At 45.0% G+C, this 7,018-nt stretch overlaps 1 long non-coding RNA gene across 2 annotated transcripts; it reads left to right on the forward strand.

The window, feature by feature from the left end:
• Positions 1 to 771: 771 nt before the first annotated feature.
• LOC140624663 (uncharacterized) lies at positions 772 to 4,828 on the forward strand. Of its 2 annotated transcripts, XR_012024120.1 has the most exons (3): positions 772 to 1,042; positions 3,205 to 3,299; positions 4,027 to 4,828. It is a non-coding gene; the product is annotated as an uncharacterized lncRNA (long non-coding RNA). The 2 variants fall into 2 exon arrangements; XR_012024121.1 differs by lacking the exon at positions 3,205 to 3,299.
• Positions 4,829 to 7,018: the final 2,190 nt, after the last annotated feature.

Below are 7,018 nucleotides of genomic sequence, written 5' to 3' on the forward strand. Positions count from 1 at the left end.
TGAAAGAACTCTTGAGTAGAAGTATTTGCACAAAGAGTCTGGAGGGATGGGAAGGTGCGGGTCAGTCCTTTCACCAAGAAAACAGGAGACTCAGGCTTTTTAAGAACTAGGCAACGGGAGGAGTTTAGCTTGGCTCCTTGCAGCAAGTGGCAACTCAGCAGAAACAACAGAACATTCCGAGAATGAATTGAGTTGCAGGAGCCAAGGTGAGCATGCCGCACCACCCTCCGGATGCCCATGTGTAAAACACACACACACACACACACACACACACACACACACACACCTGGCCAACCATTCCCAAACCCCCTGCAGGACTCCGGGTTGTTGGGGGGGGGGGGTGTGTGGCTGAAGGGAGGCTCAGGGTGATCCATTCCAATGGACCTCATTCAATCATTTCATTCAAATGCACAAGGTTTTCCATTAAAGTCAGAGCCTGGGACTTCTCTCAGTTGAAAGGCTTTCTCCCCCAGCCCACAGGGGAAGCCCCCAGCTTCCAAACTGCTGGGGAGGAGAGGAGAGGAAAGGAGAAAGGGGAGTTCTGTCTGAAGAACTCTCTTCTGGGGGCCAAGAAACCCTCCGGGTTTCCTAACCCGGGAAACGCCAGTAAACCCTTTGGGAATCCTGGATGTGGAGGATGACATCTCCAATGCCTTGGGGGGGGGGGGGGGGGGCGCCTGGGAGGGCGTGGCATGGTGTGGCCTGCTGAGTCTGAAGTGACATAAACACATGACTGTGATGTCTTAGGGTAGAGGGCAAACAAGGGCATGGAGCGATAAGGGCAAAGGACTAAAGGAGGCCTGGCCAGGGACAGTTCTGACCCATCCACCCTGGGTGAGGGCCCAGCAAGCACACTCTTTCCTCTAAAGCAACACCAACAGTTTATTGGGTCTCCATTGACCTGTCCTGTTGTGCAGAAGATTGCGAATCCGAGAAACCACCGAGGAGCCGACACCAATGCAAGCGCAGGAGAGTTTATTTACAAGCTCTAGCTTGGGTCCAAGTACACAGGACACAGCGGAGCAGGGACTTGGACCCCGAGGTGGGTTACAGCTGAGTTTTTATGGGTTGGTCTAGGGGATTTTCAGAAGGGGTGGAGGAATTTTTTCATTCCGATATGGGGGAAAGGGTGGGGGAGTTTCTTAAGATCTGTTTTCCTTCAAACACGGTACTGTCTCTGTCAAGGGCGTTCTGAGCTCTGTTTTCTGTCTGATATGGGACTCAAGGGCGTTCAGCAGTTTTTCCTGTAAAGTTCAGCTCCTATTCCCAGGGACCTGAGATGGCTGTACTTGTGCTAATGCTAAACTTGAGGTGGAATGGCCTTAATTCTCTCGGCCTCCACAGTCCTCCCTCTCACACCCACTTCCCAAGGGAAATCTTCAGTCTCATTTGACATAGTCACTGGCTGTTTCACAAGACACCTTCTGTCTACTAAAAGGAAGAAGGAAGATGGAAAAACCAGCCCAACAGATGTTACCTCTGCATGGAGGGGTGGGGAGTGGGGGCCTCACCGGACAAATGGTGACTCTGAACCATGATCCCAGGGTTCTTGAAAAAATAAAAATGGAAAGAGCACCTGGCCAGCTGAGTCAGAAGACCACTCAACTCTTGACCTCAGTCAGGGTCGTGAATTCGAGTCCTATGTTGGGTCTAGCGATCATGAAAAAGGAATGAACGAACTTTTAAAAAATTAAGTATGTATGGGGTGCCGGGTGGCTTAGCAGTTGAGGGTCTGCCTTTGGCTAGGGCATCATCCCGGGGTCCTGGGATCGAGTGCCGTGTTGGGTTCCCTGCGGGGAGCCTGTTTCTCCCTCTGCCTGTGTCTCTGCCTCTCTCTCTCCCTCTCTCTGTGTCTCTCATGAATAAAGAAACCACAAATGTTAGAGAGGATGTGGAGAAAGGGGAACCCTCCTGCACTGCTGGTGGGAATGTGAACTGGTGCAGCCTCTCTGGAAAACTGTGGAGGGTCCTCAAAGAGTTAAAATAGACCCGCCCTATGACCCAGCAATTGCACTGTTGGGGATTTACCCCAAAGATATAGATGCAATGAAATGCCGGGACACCTGCACCCCGATGTTTCTAGCAGCAATGTCCACAACAGCCAAACTGTGGAAGGAGCCTTGGTGTCCATCAAAAGATGAATGGATAGAGAAGCTGTGGTCTGTGTATACAGTGGGATATTCCTCAGCCATTAGAAACGCCAAATACCCACCATTTGCTTCGATGTGGATGGAACTGGAGGGTATGACGCTGAGTGAAATAAGTCAATCGGAGAAGGACAAACATTCTATGGTCTCACTCATTTGGGGAATATAAAAAATAGTGAAAGGGAATAAAGGGGAAAGGAGAAAAAATAAGTGGGAAATATCAGAGAGGGAGACAGAACATGAGAGACTCCTAACTCTGGGAAATGAACTAGAGGTGGTGGAAGGGGAGGTGGGCAGAGGGCGGGGGTGACTGGGTGGTGGGCACTGAGGGGGGCACTTGACGGGATGAGTACTGGGTGTTATTCTGTATGTTGGCAAATTGAACACCAATAAAAAATAAATTTATTTAAAAAAATAATAATATAAAATTAAAATTTTAAAAAATGAGATAATGTGGCAAGGAGGATGTGAAGCTACCTGATACTGCTGAACTCTAGGCTTAGAAATGGGTAAAATGCTCCACTGTAGGTGATGTCTTTTTTTTTTAAGATTGATTGATTGATTGATTGATTGATTGATTTATGATAGACATAGAGAGAGAGAGAGGCAGAGACACAGGAGGAGGGAGAAGCAGGCTTGATCCCGGAACTCCAGGATCGCGCCCTGGGGTCAAAGGCATGCACCAAACCGCTGAGCCACCCAGGGATCCCCGGTTATGTCTATTTTTAACCAAAACTTAAAAACAAAACAAGGGTTCCCTGGGTGGCGCAGCGGTTTGGCACCTCCCTTTGGCCCAGGGCGCGATCCTGGAGACCTGGGATCGAATCCCACGTCGGGCTCCCGGTACATGGAGCCTGCTTCTCCCTCTGCCTGTGTCTCTGCCTCTCTCTCTCTCTCTCTCTGTGACTATCATAAATAAATTAACAAATAAAAATAAAAAAAAAAAAACAAGACCCCCTTTCCTTGGCTCATTCCTGGGTCAGGTTGGAGGGGGTCCTGTCATCTGTAGTGTGGAAAACCAGGGTTCAACCATCTGGAATATTTTCTTCCTCACCAGGGAGACAGACGTTGTCACTGACATCATCCCTGTAAAGGCAGGGCAGGAAGGAAGAAAGAACTTCAGCATTTCAAAGCACCTTTTAAGGGCACCTGGTAGGCTCAGTTCCATTAAGCATCTGACTCTTGCTTTCATCTGCCAGGAAATGGCATTCTTGACTCACCTGGTCAGGCCGTGGGGAGCTCTGGAAGGAAGGTATCAGGCTAAAGTTTTCCAAGGGGCTTGATTGGCTCCAGAAAGTCGATCTGAGTTTCTTAAAGCTCTCTGATCCTATCCAAGTCTATGCTTGTGTCTAAGGATGAGATTCCAGGTGCACCTGGCCTGCTCCAAGAGTAGAGAGCACAACTCTTGACCTCAAGGTTGTGAGTTCGAGCCCTACGTGGGGAGTAGTGATTGCTTTAAAAATAAAACGGGGTGGGGGGGCGGAGATGCGGGGCAGAGAGAAAAAGAAAAACAGATTCCATTCTAGTAAGGTCTTGGTAATATAACCGATCCTTCCAATGGTATCTGATTAGGAGAACAGAGTCCCACCCAACCTATGCAGATGATTTACAATTGTCATAAAAGAAAGAATACTCCCTGAGAGTTTGAACTCTGGGGGGTTACAGGTAGAGAGAAAAGATAAATATTTTAATTTGTTTACAAAACAACATTTTCATAAAATTTCTGTAAGTTACGGATATCTCTAGAGACAAGTTTCCTTCAATCTGGAGGAGTAACCGTAAGGGGATCAACAATGTTTTGAACAAGAGTCATTAAAAACAGTCATCATTGTCCTTAACTCACTCAGTTCCATGTTGTTTCTTTTTGTTCTAAATGCAGGTTTTTCATTAGTTCTGACAATTCATACTTTAGTTTTATGATCTCAGGGTGACCAGAGACCGGTATTTGTCAAAAGCTCTTTTCATGAATCTTCTTGAAGCTGGACCATATTTTTGCAAGAGCATCAGAACAACACCTGTAAATGACAGGCAGTCAACAATGGACGTGGTTAAAGACCCAATGAGAATTCATTATAATGCAGTTAATAAGAAACTTTGATTATTTTTTGTAATACACAGCATTTTAACAATTTGAATGTCCAGTGATGGCACTGTACCAGGACATGTTACAACTTTAGGAAATCATTTAATTTTTGGAACAGCGACAGCATTCACGCACCCAATATAATCTACGAGGGCTTATCATTATCTATTTCACAATGCTTCTCTTGTGACTTCACATAGCAGGTAAACTACATATTAGTCAAGAGACTCTATTTAGGGTGTGACTTTCTGGGAATCTGTTGAAAATCAATGAACGAATGAAGGAACAAGTGAACAGCCAGCCAGCCAGCCAGCCAAACCAAGAAAGCAAGCAAGCAACCAACCAACATCTCAGAAGATTTCAAGGCACATGCCTACAAAGGATCATGGATCCTTACAAAACTGAAAACTTCAGTATCTGTTTCATCAAGGTGGCTCTAGGAGATTCTACAGAAGGTTATAGAGCTGTCACCAAAATGTAGCTCCTTTAATATTGAGAAGTTTTCACTCTCATACTTAGGTAAAGACTGGATAAAAAACGAATATAAAAACCTTGTTGTTCTGGAAAGGTAAAAAAAAAAAAAAAGTCTTTTCTTCTCTGTTCACAATCTCTCTTTTTTTTTTTTCCGTTCACAATCTCTTATCAAGAGTAGACTACCAATGCAAGAAAACTTTGGCATTTTAACAAAGAGAAGAGGCAAATCTCTATGTTATACCAGTGATACCAGTGTACTTGTAAAACTCACTTCCAATTTCAGTCAGTCCTGACCATGCATATAGTTCCTTTTCAAAAAATCTCCTTCAGGGGATGCCTCAATGGCTCAGCGGTTGGGCCACTGCCTTTGGCTCCGGTAATGATCCCAGGATCCCACTTGGGACTCCTGTGAGGAGCCACTTCTTCTGTCTGTGTCTCTGCCTCTCTCTGTGTCTCTCATGAATGAGTATATAAAATCCTTAAAAAAATAAAATAAAAAATAAGGATGCCTGGGTGGCTCAGCGGTTGGTCCCCTACCTTAGGCTCAGGGCTTGGTCCTGGAGTTCTGGGACCCAGTCCCACATTGGGCTTCCTGCATGGAGCCTGCTTTTCTCTCTCTGCCTATATCTCTGCCTTCTCTCTGTGTCTCTCGTGAATAAATGAATAAATAAAATCTTTAAAAAAATAGCCAGGCTCATTTCAGGACAAAATTATTTTTTTTCTTCAACAAAAAAATGTATTCTCATGCCTTGTACCTCTTCTACATGTCTCCTACCTTCTCACACACAGAGTTGTTTTCCATATTGTTTTCCAGCAGTCCCAATTCCATGTGGCGGACTTTTTAAAATTGTACTTATTTACATTTTTTAGAGAGAGAGAGCACTTGTGTGAAGGGGGAAAGGGGGAAGGGAAGGAGAGAAAGAAAGAGAGAGAGACTTTTTTTTAAAAAGATTTTGTTTATTTATTCATGAGAGACAGAGAGAGAGAGAAAGAGCCAGAGACATAGGCAGAAACAGGCTCCCTACAAGGGAGCCAGATGCGGTACTTGATCCTGGACCCCCTGATCATGCCCTGAGCCAAAGGCAGATACTCAACCGCTGAGCCACCCAGGCATCCCCCATATGGTAGACTTTAAACTCCTAGGAACCCCGTCTCTGGTCAAAAGTCAGTAGGAACCAATGGTGCACTGTCTATTGTACCAGAATTCTTTAGATTGGCAGATGTATGAATACATGTCATAGATTTTAGAAACACTGTGTGTGTGTATTTATAATACAATTTTTAAGAAAGCATGAAACATGTTTACTAACACACCCAAGTATCTGCAGTTTTCCTGAATAAGACAAAAGATAAAATGAAAAAAGGGATGGGGGAAGGGAAGGGGGGGAGGAAAACATAGCGAAACAAAACAAAAAACCACCTTGAGTGTCTTAGTGATTCATGCTTTAATATTTTACCTTATGTTGAAAAGACATAGGTATCTGATGAATTCAACCCAATTTATCAATTAACCTAGCACAACTTCAAAGTTTTAGGTCACCAAAGAATTTAGAAGCTATTGTAAAGGTTTACCTATAAACCTTTTTTCTTTTATTTTACCTATTTGCTCTTAGCAATGAAAAGTATACAAGACAGACAAAACCGACCGTTTTAAGTAGTTTGTGGACAAATCACAACAGGTACAACTTAACTAATCCATTGAGTTAACAGCAAAGTTGAGTAGGGCCCTCCCTGGGGCCTGACCCTCCAGCATCCCAGTCCTCCGAGAGGAACTAGGGCATAAGTAGTTCTCATTTTCTTTTTTGTGCCTGTTGTATAACAAGACAGCAAATGTGGTTTGCTGGTGACAAAAGGGTCTAATTCAATTACCACCATTCCAAGCTCACAAATGTGGCCTGAGTGCAGCACATCCCACCACTCACCACTCAGGGCTTATAAGGCAGACAGAACTGAAAATCAAGTGATTTTACAACTCGAGGGGGTGAGGGGGTGGTGGGGGGAATGGGAGATAAAGCTGGTTATCTGTATGATGTGTGACGTTGATAGCTCCAAAGACACGTCTTTTTAAAATAAGCCAACAACCTTGAATTGACTTGAAAGCCATGCATGTCACCCCTGTGTCCACTAAGCTGATTTGTTCCCCACTCCCACTGTCAGGCTCTCATGGGAAAGTCTGAAGTGGGTGGTTTAAGTCCAGGGGAGCCCTCAGGCCCCTTTCTGCCTGCTGATTTGGAGGTACCCCAATGTGAACCTCAGAAGGAGGTGGCCCAATGGCTTGGGGTGATTTTTATTCCTTGGTGGGGGTGGGGAGGTA

Source organism: Canis lupus, chromosome 35 (assembly GCF_048164855.1).
Source record: "Canis lupus baileyi chromosome 35, mCanLup2.hap1, whole genome shotgun sequence".
NCBI classification, from domain to species: domain Eukaryota; kingdom Metazoa; phylum Chordata; class Mammalia; order Carnivora; family Canidae; genus Canis; species Canis lupus.